We start from the raw sequence: 15,549 nt of genomic DNA on the forward strand, positions 1-15,549 counted from the left end.
CACCAATGCTGAAAAAATGATGGTGTCCATGTTCTGGGGCAGCGAGGGCGTAATCCTTACCCTTTGCGTTCCAAAGGGCACTACGGTAACAGGTGCATCCTACGAAAATGTTTTGAAGAAGAAATTCCTTCCTGCACTGCAACAAAAACGTCCGGGAAGGGCTGCGTGTGTGCTGTTTCACCAAGACAACGCACCCGCACATCGAGCTAACGTTACGCAACAGTTTCTTCGTGATAACAACTTTGAAGTGATTCCTCATGCTCCCTACTCACCTGACCTGGCTCCTAGTGACTTTTGGCTTTTTCCAGCAATGAAAGACACTCTCCGTGGCCGCACATTCACCAGCCGTGCTGCTATTGCCTCAGCGATTTTGCACTGGTCAAAACAGACTCCTAAAGAAGCCTTCGCCGCTGCCATGGAATCATGGCGTCAGCGTTGTGAAAAATGTGTACGTCTACAGGGCGATTACGTCGAGAAGTAACGCCAGTTTCATCGATGTAGTTAATTAGAAAAAAAATCGGGGGCCTTAGAACTTGAATGCACCTCGTACTATGACAGTTAGGAGGGAGGTGAGGAAACCTGGAATTCATGGTCGAGCGGCTGTTCATAAGCCACACATCACACCGGTAAATGCCAAACGACGCCTCTCTTGGGGTAAGGAGCGTAAACATTGGACGTTGAGCAGAGGAAAAACGTCGTGTGGAGTGACGAATCACGGTACACAATGTGGCGATCCGATGGCAGGATGTGGGTATGGCAAACGCCCGGTGAACGTCATCTGCCAGGGTGTGTAATGGCAACAGTAAAATTCCGAGACGGTGGTATTATGGTGTGGTCGTGTTTTTCATGGAGGGGACTTCCACCTCTTGTTGTTTTGAATAACACTTAGACGGCACAGGCCTATATTAAGTTTTAAGCTCCTTCTTGCTGTTGAAGAGCAATTCGGTGTTGGCGATTGCATCATTCAACACGATGGAGCACTTGTTCATAATGCACGGCCTGTGGCGAAGTGGCTGCACGACAATAACATCACTATAACGGACTGGCCTGTACAGAATCCTGACATGAATCCTATAGTACACCTTTGGGACGTGCCGGGCCTCACCAACCGACATCGGTACCTCTTCTCAATGCAGCACTCCATGAAGAATGGGCTGTCATTCTCCAAGAAACATTCCAGCACCTGACTGACCGTATGCCTGAGAGAGTGGAAGCTGTAATCAAGGCTAAGGGTGGGCCAACACCATATTTAATTCCCGCATTACCGATGGAGGGCTCCACGAACTTTTAAGTCATTTTCAGCCAGGTGTCCGTATACTTCTGATCACATAGTGTATCTAGATATCGCCTTCGATTAGACACTTCACGTACCTGTCAAAGAAGCTAGGCCCAAGTGTATATCTACTTCTCAAAATGGGGGAAAACTGGGGAATAAGCGCAGATATTCTACACGATGTCATATGCTTACTACCTACAGCATATTGTACCTCTGAGAGGGTAAACAGAGCACATAAAACTGGAACAGGTGTACGTCTGAATGAGGAGATGAAGGCCACTACTGGCAGTCCCAGATTTAATTTATTATTATTTTTGAGCTTTTCCTCATTACAGAGGCTTATCTCCAACATAATAATTTACTTGGAAATTACAATACAAACAATAAACGTTCTTAAACTATACTCTCAAAATATTTCTCCAGGTGTTTCGATCTTGCGTGTCCTCTTCCTCTGCGCCCATTCTCCTCATTGTGTGCTGTACATTTTGGAGCCAGGTGGTCACAGGTCGTCCTCTTCTTCTTCTCCCCTCCGGTTCCCACTCCAGTATCAATTTTGGTATTCTGGCTTCCTCCATTCGTCGTACATGCCCGTACCACTGTAATTTCTTCCTATCCATTACGTCATATATTCTTTCTTTTATTTCCATTCTCCTTATTACTTCGGTGTTCCTTATCTTTTCTTTCCTGGATATTCTTGCCGATCTTCTCCAAAAGTCCATCTCTAGAGCTTGTAATTTTTTAATGTGCTTCATGTTAATTGTCCAAGTCTCCGTTCCATACAGAACCACACTCTCTAATATGGATTTGTATATTAATTTTTTAATTCTGCTCATTACATTCCTGCTTCATAAGACTGAGTTAAGCATCCCAATGACCCTCCATCCGCTACTAATTCTTTTATTGATTTCTGACTCTGATTTTCCCTCGATTTCTAAAATGGATCCCAAATAACAGAAAGTGTTTATCTTTTTGATTTTCTTTCCTTCAATGTATAGCTCATCTGAATCATTAGTCACGTATTCTGTTTTTTGGTAATTAATCTTCAAACCCCAAGTTTTGTATGCTACTGCTAGTTGATTGCACATATAGTTAGCATCCTCCCCATCTTGTGCTACGACTACTTGATCATCAGCAAATAATAAATGACATAGTTACACTCCATCTCTTATTTCTAATCCCATACTATTACCTTTACGAGACCATGTTCTAAGGCTAATATCTATATAGATTTTAAATAATGATGGTGACATGGGACAGCCCTGTAAAAGGCCTTTGCTTGTTCTAAATTTCTGTGAAAGTTTATTACCAACTTTAACTTGGCTAATGTTATCTTTATACATCTGTTGTATTATTTTAATCAAGGAAGGGTTTATGTTTGCCATATGTAGTGCTCTCCAAAGTAATTTTCTTGGAACAGTATCATACGCTTTTTATAGATCTATGAAAATTAATCCTATATTTTTTTATTTTTCCCTATGTTTCTCCAAAATCTGTCCTAATGTGAAAATATGGTCTACACATGATCTCCCAGCCGTGAATCCACATTGTTCTTCTTGGGTTGTAAAATTTTTTCCAGTTTGTTTTTAATTACGTTCGCAAAAATTCTCGTTAATGTGTTTGTAACACAAATTCCTCGATAGTTTGAACAAATTTTGCGATCCTCTTTCTTAAATATTGTATTAATGTAACCTAGCTTCATCTCGTTGGGTATTGAATCTCCATGTATCATTTTGTTGAAGAGCTGTGTTATTAGTTTCACAATTTTGTCCTCACCATATTTCAGACACTCCAGACTGATATTGCCTGGTCCCGCTGATTTACCATTCTTTCCTGTTCTCAACGCCTGAAGTACTTCGCTTTCTAAAATCTGGATCTCATCATCTTCATGTCCTTTATCTTCCCCTGTTCCTTCTTCTAGCCTTCTTCTCTGTCCTCATTTAATAATTTTTGGAAATAATCTTTCCATTCCTTTTGTGTTATCAGCTGGAGATTAGTTTTGCTTTTTGTATCCTGTCGAAGACCTTTCAATACTGACCATGCTTCTTTTGCTCTCCCAAATCCTAATTTGCTATTCACCTTGGCACATGTTCTTTCCCATGCTTCATTTTTTGCCATCCTTATTTTTTTCATCACTTCATTCTTCTTTTCCTTGTATATTGACCCTGTTTCTTCTGATTTATCATTCAACCACTGAAGGAATGCATTTCGTTTTTCTCTAACGAGGAGCTCTAGTTCCTCTGACCACCACTGAATGAGGAGATGAGGGCCACTACTGGCAGTCCCAGATTTAATCCCAGTCACTTGTTGTCTGTTCTATTCAATATTATCCTCCGGATAGCAGAAGAAAAGATGTTGAAGTGCAAATTCTTAAGAAGATGTAGACCCATAAGAACTCATTTATGAGTAACACTTTCAAGAATCGACCGGCTATACACCTGAACACGCGCAAGCAACACTGAGTCAATCTTCAGATTCAGAAACGTTCTCGTTGCCTTCGAGAAGTGGAAATAAAGTTTTAAATGAACACACGCCACAGAAGAGGAGCCTACTTCAAGACTCAACGACAAAGTTTCCAGTGTTAGATATTCTGCGTCTTGACCGAGCCAGGTCGGAAGAGGACAAGGGAATTGGCATATCCTGAGAAAGTGCAGTTGTTAAAGGAGAACTGAAAGATTGCATGAAGTGACACGGAGTCCTCGATCTGGTTATCAAATTTAAACTTTAACCTGCACACTCATTGCGTATGCATATGTGTGTATTCCGTAGCGCCATATGATAAACAGTAACTTTGTAGCCTAGTAGGAACCTCATTTAGGTTTTCTGTGATTTCCCTAAATCGCTTCAGGCAAATGCCGGGATGGTTCCGCTGAAAGGGCAGGGCTGATTTCCTCCCCATCCTTCCCTAACCCGAGCTTGTGCTCCGTCTCTAATGACCTCGTTGTTGACGGGACTTTAAATACCAATCTCCTCGTCCTCCCTCCTAGAGGGAAATCAGTCTTTATATTGCTGTCAGTGCAACAGTTGATTGTAGGATCGGCACGACACTCGATATCAGCACATTTAATCGCAGCCAGAGAGTGGCTTTCAGGAGGTGGGGCACTGCCGATCAGACATAATACGAGCTGTTATGGTATGGTTTTCCCAAAACTGCTCCATATCCTAATTCAGAACGCAGTAAATTCAATGAGACAATTGAATTAAAGCTGATCTCAATTAATTCACAAAATTAAATACACTACTGGCCATTAAAATTGGTACGCTAAGAAGAAATGCAGATGATGAACGGATATTCATTTGACAAATTATTATACTAGAGCTGACATGTGATTACATTGTTATGCAGTTTGGGTGCATAGATCCTGAGAAATCAATACCCAGAACAACCACCTCTGGCCGTAATAACGGCCTTGATATGCCTGGGCATTGAGTCAAACAGAGCTTAGATGGCTTGTACAGGTACAGCTGCCCATGCAGCTTCAACACGATACCACAGTTCATCAAGAGTAGTAACTGGCGTATTGTGACGAGCCAGTCGCTCGGTCACCATTGACCAGACGTTTTCAATTGGTGAGAGATCTGGAGAATCTGCTGGCCAGGGCAGCAGTCCAACACTTTCTGTATACATAAAGGCCCGTAGAGGACCTGCAACATGCGGTCGTGTATTTTTTTTTTTTTGGTCATCAGTCTACTGACTGGTTTGATGCGGCCCGCCACGAATTCCGTTCCTGTGCTAACCTCTTCATCTCATAGTAGCACTTGCAACCTACGTCCTTAATTATTTGCTTGACGTATTCCAATCTCTGTCTTCCTCTACAGTTTTTGCCCTCTACAGCTCCCTCTAGTACCATGGAAGTCATTCCCTCATGTCTTAGCAGAGGTCGTATGATCCTGTCCTACATATTCCTTTCCTCTCTGATTCTGCATAGAACCTCCTCATTCCTTACCTTATCAGTCCACCTAATTTTCAACATTCGTCTATAGCACCACATCTCAAATGCTACGATTCTCTTCTGTTCCGGTTTTCCCACAGTCCATGTTTCACTACCATACAATGCTGTACTCCAGACGTACATCCTCAGAAATTTCTTCCTCAAATTAAGGCCGGTATTTGATATTAGTAGACTTCTCTTGGCAAGAAATGCCTTTTTTGCCATAGCGAGTCTGCTTTTGATGTCCTCCTTGCTCCGTCCGTCATTGGTTATTTTACTGCCTAGGTAGCAGAATTCCTTAACTTCATTGACTTCGTGACCATCAATCCTGATGTTAAGTTTCTCGCTGTTCTCATTTCTACTACTTCTCATTACCTTCGTCTTTCTCCGATTTACTCTCAAACCATACTGTGTACTCATTAGACTATTCATTCTGTTCAGCAGATCATTTAATTCTTCTTCACTTTCACTCAGGATAGCAATGTCATCAGCGAATCGTATCATTGATATCCTTTCACCTTGTATTTTAATTCCACTACTGAACCTTTCTTTTATTTCCGTCATTGCTTCCTCGATGTAGAGATTGAAGAGTAGGGGCGAAAGGCTACAGCCTTGTCTTACACCCTTCTTAATACGAGCACTTCGTTCTTGATCGTCCACTCCTATTATTCCCTCTTGGTTGTTGTACATATTGTATATGACCCGTCTCTCCCTATAGCTTACCCCTACTTTTTTTAGAATCTCGAACAGCTTGCACCATTTTATATTGTCGAACGCTTTTTCCAGGTCGACAAATCCTATGAAAGTGTCTTGATTTTTCTTTAGCCTTGCTTCCATTATTAGCCGTAACGTCAGAATTGCCTCTCTCGTCCCTTTACTATTCCTAAAGCCAAACCGATCGTCACCTAGCGCATTCTCAATTTTCTTTTCCATTCTTCTGTATATTATTCTTGTAAGCAGCTTCGATGCATGAGCTGTTAAGCTGATTGTGCGATAATTCTCGCACTTGTCAGCTCTTGCCGTCTTCGGAATTGTGTGGGTGATGCTTTTCCGAAAGTCAGATGGTATGTCGCCAGACTCATATATTCTACACACCAACGTGAATAGTCGTTTTGTTGCCACTTCCCCCAATGATTTTAGAAATTCTGATGGAATGTTATCTACCCCTTCTGCCTTATTTGACCATAAGTCCTCCAAAGCTCTTTTAAATTCCGATTCTAATACTGGATCCCCTATCTCTTCTAAATCGACTCCTGTTTCTTCTTCTATCACATCAGACAAATCTTCACCGTCATAGAGGCTTCCAATGTATTCTTTCCACCTATCTGCTCTCTCCTCTGCATTTAACAGTGGAATTCCCGTTGCACTCTTAATGTTACCACCGTTGCTTTTAATGTCACCAAAGGTTGTTTTGACTTTCCTGTATGCTGAGTCTGTCCTTCCGACAATCATATCTTTTTCGATGTCTTCACATTTTTCCTGCAGCCATTTTGTCTTAGCTTCCCAGCACTTCCTATTTATTTCATTCCTCAGCGACTTGTGTTTCTGTATTCTTGATTTTGCCGGAACATGTTTGTACTTCCTCCTTTCATCAATCAACTGAAGTATTTCTTCTGTTACCCAAGGTTTCTTCGCAGCTACCTTCTTTGTACCTACGTTTTCTGTGGTGTCACCACCAGACACCACACTTGCTAGGTGGTAGCCTTTAAATCGGCCGCGGTCCGTTGGTATATCTCGGACCCGCGTGTCGCCACTGTCAGTGATTGCAGACCGAGCGCCGCCACAAGGCCGGTCTAGAGAGACTTCCTAGCACTCGCTCCAGTTGTACAGCCGACTTTGCTAGCGATGGTTCACTGACAAATTACGCTCTCATTTGCCGAGACGATAGTTAGCATAGCCTTCAGCTACGTCATTTGCTACGACCTAGCAAGGCGCCATTATCATTTGCTATTTATCTTGTGATGCATGTACCGTCCGACCGATGTTCACCAATTATGGATTAAAGTTAAATATTCCAGCAGCTACGTACTTATTTTACTAGACTCAACTCCTTTAACTGTTCCAGACCTCACGCCAGCCTGCGTGAGCTTAAACGCGTGCCTTTCGGCTTCACCTCCTAGTGGCTTGGCTGTCTTGCCAAGTCACAACATTTTCCTTCCCAACTTCTGTGATGGCCCTTTTTAGAGATGTCCATTCCTCTTCAACTGTACTGCCTACTGCGCTATTCCTTATTGCTGTATCTATAGCGTTAGAGAACTTCAAACGTATCTCGTCATTCCTTAGTACTTCTGTATCCCACTTCTTTGCGTATTGATTCTTCCTGACTAATGTCTTGAACTTCAGCCTACTCTTCATCACTATTATATTGTGATCTGAGTCTATATCTGCTCCTGGGTACGCCTTACAATCCAGTATCTGATTTCGGAATCTCTATCTGACCATGATGTAATCTAATTGAAATCTTCCCGTATCTCCCTGTCTTTTCCAAGTATACCTCCTTCTCTTGTGATTCTTGAACAGGGTATTCGCTATTACTAGCAGAAACTTGTTACAGAACTCAATTAGTCTTTCTCCTCTTTCATTTCTTGTCCCAAGCCCATATTCTCCTGCAACCTTTTTATTCTACTCCTTCCCCTACAACTGCATTCCAGTCGCCCATGACTATTAGATTTTCGACCCCCTTTACATACTGCATTACCCTTTCAATATCCTCATACACTTTCTCTATCTATTCATCTTCAGCTTGCGACGTCGGCATGTATACCCGAACTATCGTTGTTGGTGTTGGTCTGCTGTCGATTCTAATTAGAACAACCCGGTCACTGAACTGGTCATAGTAACACACCCTCTGCCCTACCTTCCTATACATAATGAATCCTACACCTGTTATACCATTTTCTGCTGCTGTTGATATTACCCGATACTCATCTGACCAGAAATCCTTGTCTTCCTTCCACTTCACTTCACAGACCCCTACTATATCTAGATTGAGCCTTTGCATTTCCCTTTTCGGATTTTCTAGTTCCCCTACCACGTTCAAGCTTCTGACATTCTACGCCCCGACTCGTAGAACGTTATCCTTTCGTTGATTATTCAATCTTTTTGTCATGGTAACCTCCCCCTTGGCACTCCCCTCCCGGAGATCCGAATGGGGGACTATTCCGGAATCTTTTGCCAATGGAGAGATCATCATGACACTTCCTCATTTACAGGCCACATGTCCTGTGGATACACGTTACGTGTCTTTAATGCAGTGGTTTCCGTTGCTTTCTGCATCCTCATGTCGTTGATCATTACTGATTCTTCCGCCTTTATGGGCAATTTCCCATCCCTAGGACAAGAGAGTGCCCTGAACCTCTATCCGCTCCTCCGCCCTTTTTGACAAGGCCGTTGACAGAATGAGGCTGACTTCTTATGCCGGAAGTCTTCGGCCGCCAATGCTGATTATTTATCAAAATTTAGGCAGTGGCCGGGATCGAACCCGGGACCGAAGACGTTTTGATTATGAATCAAAGACGCTAACCCTAGATCACGGGTACACTTAGGTGTATTATCCTGCTGAAATGTGGGGTTTCGACTGAAGGGTAGAGCCACGGGTCGTAACACATCTGAAATGTAACGTTCACTGCTCAAAGTACCGTCAATGCGAACGAGAGGTGACCGAGACGTGTAACCATCAGCACTCCATACCATCACGGGTGATACACCAGTATGGCGATGACGAATACACGTTTCCAATGTGCGCTCACCGCGATGTCGTCAAACACGGATGTAACCATCATGATGCTGTAAACAGAACCTGGATTCATCCGAAAAAATGACGTTTTGCCATTAGTGCACCCAGGTTCGTCGTTGAGTACACCATCGCAGGCGCTCCTGTCTGTCATGCAGTGTCAAGGATAACCGCAGCCATGATCTCCGAGCTGATTGTACATGCTGCTGCAAATGTCGTCGAACTGTTCGTGCAGATGGTTGTTGTCTTGCAAACGTCCCCATCTGTTGACTCAGGGATCGAGACGTGGCTGCACGATCCGTTACAGCCATGCGCATAAGATGACTGTCATGTCGAGTGCTAGTGATACGAGGCCGTTGGGATCCAGCACGGCGTTACCTATTACCCTCCTGAACCCACCGATTCCATATTCTGATAACGGTCATTTGATCTCAACTAACGCGAGCAGCAATGTCGCGATACGATAAACCGTAATCGCGATAAGCTACAATCCGACGTTTATCAAAGTCGGAAACGTGATGGTATGCATTTCTCCTCCTTACACGAGGCATCACAACAACGTTTCACAGGCAACGCCGGTCAACTGCTGTTTGTGTATGAGAAATCGGTTGAAAACTTTCCTCATGTCAGCACGTTGTAGGTGTCGCCACCGGCGCCAACCTTGTGTGGTTGCTCTGAAAAGCTAAACATTTTCATATCACAGCATCTTCTTCCTGTCGGTAAATTTCGCGTCTGTAGCACGTCATCTGCGTGGTGTAGCAATTTTAATGGCCAGTAGCTAGTGTACCAGAGGTTGCAAAAATTACCAGTAGACCTTATTTCACTTCTTTCTACTGTGAAGCGGCAGGTGTAATTTTTCTGTCGAGTTGAGTTTGCTTTCCGATTGTGGTAATACGAAGAGCCACAGAGGAAGGACGGCAACGGTGGCATAAAACTACTAGTTCTAAAAACCAGGGCCTTTGACTCGAATGCTGGTGGTGCGACGCTATTTTGAGCCAGGTTGGAGAACACAGAAGAAAGAGATGTTCTAGGATACAGCATCGAGAGGGAAGAATTCTGAATAGGTTCTCGAAGATAACACTGCATTCCAGGTGCGCAGCATTGTGTTCACAGATGACGAGCTGCAGTCAGGTTTTCAACTACCACTTCAGTCATTCTCTGCCCCTGATTGTCAAAAGTGTGGTAAGCAGGTGTAGCACAGATGAGCGAAATTTGCAGTCCATTGATTGAGTTATGTTTTGGCGTTCTGAATTCATGTATGCATTCAACAATTTCAACTCAACATGCGCTTTACCATGAGAACTGATAGATATGTGTCCTTTTTTGTGTCTGATCCTTCATTCACGTAGCTATTTCAGCAAGCACTGACGCTTTATGTGCGCATAGTTAAAATCCTTCCTTATCATCACATCCATTCCAAGTTTATCCGCTTTCCCCAGCTATTATTATGTACTGTGATACAGTTTACTTGTAACCTCATGAATCTATTAGTTATTTGCTTTACCCAAACGGCAACCACGTGTTTTAGTAATAAACAGGGCTTTATTGTGACCTATTTTGGAAACTTGTGGTTACTTCCTATGGGACCAAAGTGGTGAGGTCATCGGTCCCTAAGCTTACACTCTACTTAATCTAACTTAAATTAACTTGTTACACATCATTGGATTCGTCTCAATAGCTGCTATCAGAAAATAAGTACTGAACTATAGCATACCATTAAAAAAAAGTTGACCTTCATATCTCTGACGCGACCCACGTAGCAACAAAAAACCTACGTCATATTATGGCTCCCACTGTCCCATACAACACTTGTCCCTCAAACTTTTCAGCTGCTGTCATACTTTCGGAGTTATTCTAGGGGGCAATAGATAGTGGCTCACCCTGTATAACACTTTAACATATAATTTGATAATACTGAAATACTTCAATAAACATTCAGATGAACATATTCTACAGACGTTTTCACTATATTGGGTACATAAAAATATATATTTAATATAAAGGAGGAAAGTTGCTAGCAAAAATCTCGAAAAATTGTTGATTGATTGAATTCAAACTTTTACATGATAATCCAAGAAACCATGTGACAGACATGCGATATATATATATATATATATATATATATATATATATATATATATATATATATATATACATAAAAACAACGAGTTCTCTGTTAAATGTGTCTGCAAGAAAGAGTTTGGCGGGCTGTGAAAATCTGCGATATGGGTTGTTTCTCGCAGGCAGTTTTAACTATGACAGCAGAGCATTTGAACTAGTAGACACATTGTTTCTCTCACACATACAGGGTTATTACGTTATTACAAATGATTGAAGCGATTTCACAGCTCTACAATAACTTTATTATTTGAGATATTTTCACAATGCTTTGCACACACATACAAAAACTCAAAAAGTTTTTTTAGGCATTCACAAATGTTCGATATGTGCCCCATTAGTGATTCGGCAGACATCAAGCCGATAATCAAGTTCCTCCCACACTCGGCGCAGCATGTCCCCATCAATGAGTTCGAAAGCATCGTTGATGCGAGCTCGCAGTTCTGGCACGTTTCTTGGTAGAGGAGGATTAAACACTGAATCTTTCACATAACCCCACAGAAAGAAATCGCATGGGGTTAAGTCCTTGCTTGCTTTATTCGTCGACTTCCGCGGGCTACGCGTGAAACTTGCCCGCATGCGTTCAACCGTTTCTTCGCTCACTGCAGGCCGACCCGTTGATTTCCCCTTACAGAGGCATCCAGAAGCTTTAAACTGCGCATACCATCGCCGAATGGAGTTAGCAGTTGGTGGATCTTTGTTGAACTTCGTCCTGAAGTGTCGTTGCACTGTTATGACTGACTGATGTGAGTGCATTTCAAGCACGACATACGCTTTCTCGGCTCCTGTCGCCATTTTGTCTCACTGCGCTCTCGAGCGCTCTGGCGGAAGAAACCTGAAGTGCGGCTTCAGCCGAACAAAACTTTATGTGTTTTTCTACGTATCTGTAGTGTGTCGTGACCATATGTCAATGAATGAAGCTACAGTGAATTTATAAAATCGCTTCAATCATTTGTAATAGCCCTGTACTATACAATGTCAAACGAAAATTGTATGACAACAATGTGATGTTTCGTTTTCTTCCTCACAGCGTTTTAACAGAAAAAAGGAAAGTCGTATTTATGGCTCTATGGCTTGTGATTAGAACACTACTATGGAACCTGAACCATCTGAAAAACTATGCGAAATACTGTCATTGAAGCTTACATCCTCAAGGATCCATCAGCTGAAGCTCTCTCAAACCACGTATACCAATGGTCCCAACTGATGTACCCATTCACTTTAAGCGAGATCAGATCCCAATCAATGTTGCTTTTCCAACAACAATACACAAGGCTCGAGGTTGGCGGGGGGTGGGTGGGGGGTGGAGGGAGAGGACATGGACAGAGCAGAGAGGTGGGCAAGAGATGGACGTAGAGAGGGGGATGACGGAGAGGGAAGAGAGAGGGGGGAGCAGGAGGTGGAGGGAGAACAGGGGAAAGAAGAGATGGATAGATAGAATGGGGAGGAGGTGATGGACAGAGAGAGGAGAAGTAGGAGAAGATGGGCATAGAGAGGGTGAAGGAGGAAAGGGACAGAAAGTGGTGGGAGAAGGATACTAGGACGTATATCCAATTACCATACATGTATATCAATCGTGTGAAGCACTGCCAAATTCGCAGTTTCCATTATATTTACAAACTTGTATCTTCGTGAGACATTCCCAACGATATTTTAAGTTACAACATAATCACTTATATTCCATTTTCTCGGTCGTTAGGTAATATAGGCAAATATTAGACGTACTACATTAAGTGTTGTATTTAACTTAGAGAATCTCTTTTTTAATGTTTTTTTACAAGGTAGTATTCCGCTGTATTTACATAGATCTCTCATGAGTAAGAAAGTCGTCAACTTCAAATGAGATTTCAGGCGGACAACCACGCCGGAACTGTGTCCTTTCGGTCCCCCCCGATAGCTGAATGGTGCCAGCAAGGTAGCTCAGCGTGTTCGGACAGAGAGCTGGTTGCCTCTAAAAAATAATAAAAAAAGGGGCTGTCAGCGTGACGGACTGCCATCCTAAGGGGCCCGGGTTCGAGTCCCGGCTGGGTCGGGGATTTTCTCCGCTCAGGGACTGGGTGTTGTGTTGTCTTCGTCATCATTTCATCCCCATACGGCGCGCAGGTCGCCCAGTGTGGCATCGAATGTAATAATTAGGCCTGGACCAAGGCGCGAACCTGCCCCGTAAGGGGCCTCCCCGCCAATGACGCCAAACGCTCATTTCCATTTTTTTGTGTCCTTTCGTCAAAACTACAACTCTTCTTCGCTCTTTTAAAGAGGATTTGAGATTGAGGAGGCCTGGAGTAAATAAAATTCCTTATGATTGCGGAAAGGATTAAACTGGACAAAATTCGTACGGTTCATGGCCGTTGTATGGAACATCAATATTACGTACATTTCGTCTAGTCGGAAAAATCTGCCGTCGCTGAACATTGTCTCAATGAAGCACATAATATGACATTTTAAGAAACGCAAATTATTGCTCCGGCTTCCCGGTACAGGGATTATGCACTTAAGGCATCCATCGAAATACGATTATCCGATGACATTATGTTCCTTTCAGCAAGATGTGGAAATCCTATTTAACAGATATAAGTAACAACGGTCTGCTTTTCGACCGCCAGTATCATAATATGTTATTCATCGCTTTTGTTAGTTTCGTCTACATCTATATCCATACTCCGCAAGCCACCTGACGGTGTGTGGCGGAGGGTACCTTGAGTACTTCTATCGGTTCTCCCTTCTATTCCAGTATCGTATTGTTCGTGGAAAGAAGGATTGTCGGTAGTCTTCTGTGTGGGCTCTAATCTCTCTGATTTTATCCTCATGGTCTCTTCGCGAGATATACGTAGGATGGAGCAATATACTGCTTGACTCTTCGGTGAAGGTATGTTCTCGAAACTTCAACAAAAGCCCGTACCGATCTAATGAGCGTCTCTTTTGCAGAGTCTTCCACTGGAGTTTATCTATCATCTCCGTAACGCTTTCGCGATTACTAAATGATCCTGTAACGAAGCGCGCTGCTCCTTGTTGGATCTTCTCTATCTCTTCTATCAACCCTATCTGGTGCGGATCCCACACTGCTGAGCAATATTCAAGCAGTGGGCGAACAAGCGTACTGTAACCTACTTCCTTTCTTTTCGGATTGCATTTCCTTAGGGTTCTTCCAATGAATCTCAGTCTGGCATCTGCTTTACCAACGATCAACTTTATATGATCATTCCATTTTAAATCACTCCTAATGCGTACTCCCAAATAATTTATGGAATTAACTGCTTCCAGTTGCTGACCTGCTATATTGTAGCTAAATGATAAGGGATCTATATTTCTATGTATTCGCAGCACATTACACGTGTCTACATTGAGATTCAATTGCCATTCCCTGCACCATGCGTCAGTTGGCCGCAGATCCTCCTGCATTTCAGTACAATTTTCCATTGTTACAACCTCTCAGTATACCACAGCATCATCCGCGAAAAGCCTCAGTGAACTTCCGATGTCATCCACAAGGTCATTTATGTATATTGTGAATAGCAACGGTCCTACGACACTCCCCTGCGGCACACCTGAAATCACTCTTACTTCGGAAGACTTCTCTCCATTGAGAATGACATGCTGCGTTCTTTTATCTAGGAACTCTTCAATCCAATCACACAATTGTTCTGATAGTCCAAATGCTCTTATATTGTTCATTAAACGACTGTGGGGAACTGTATCGAACGCCTTGCGGAAGTCAAGAAACACGGCATCTGCCTGTGAACCCGTGTCTATGGCCCTCTGAGTCTCGTGGACGAATAGCGCGAGCTGGGTTTCACACGATCGTCTTTATCGAAACCCATGCTGATTCCTAAAGAGTAGATTTCTAGTCTCCAGAAAAGTCATTATACTCGAACATAATACGTGTTCCAAAATTCTACAACTGATCGACGTTAGAGATATAGGTCTATAGTTCTGCACATCTGTTCGATGTCCCTTCTTGAAAACGGGGATGACCTGTGCTCTTTTCCTATCCTTTGGAACGCTACGCTCTTCTAGAGACCTACGGTACACCGCTGCAAGAAGGGGGGCAAGTTCCTTCGCGTACTCTGTGTAAAATCGAACTGGTATCCCATCAGGTCCAGCGGCCTTTCCTCTTTTGAGCGATTTCAATTGTTTTTTTTTATCCCTCTGTCGGCTATTTCGATATCTACCATTTTGTCATCTGTGCGATAATTTAAGAAGGAACTACAGTGCAGTCTTCCTCTGTGAAACAGCTCTGGAAAAAGGCATTTAGTATTTCGGCCTTTAGTCTTGTGGGGCGGCGGATGAGTTTGTAAAAATAATTTGCTGCATAAATGCTTGCATGTAGAATCAGTTTCTGGCTTTTAGAATGTTGTTAATGCTGTCTTTCGCCGTTCTCAACACTGGCTCTCTATTTACTTTTTGGCACCCAGAAAGTGATTTAATAAAACATGGAACCAGTAATTAGAGATCCTAGTGCCCACTTCATTTCAGATACCATTATAGCTGCAGTT

The sequence above is a fragment of the Schistocerca americana genome, chromosome 6, assembly GCF_021461395.2.
Source record: "Schistocerca americana isolate TAMUIC-IGC-003095 chromosome 6, iqSchAmer2.1, whole genome shotgun sequence".
Classification (NCBI taxonomy): Eukaryota; Metazoa; Arthropoda; class Insecta; order Orthoptera; family Acrididae; genus Schistocerca; species Schistocerca americana.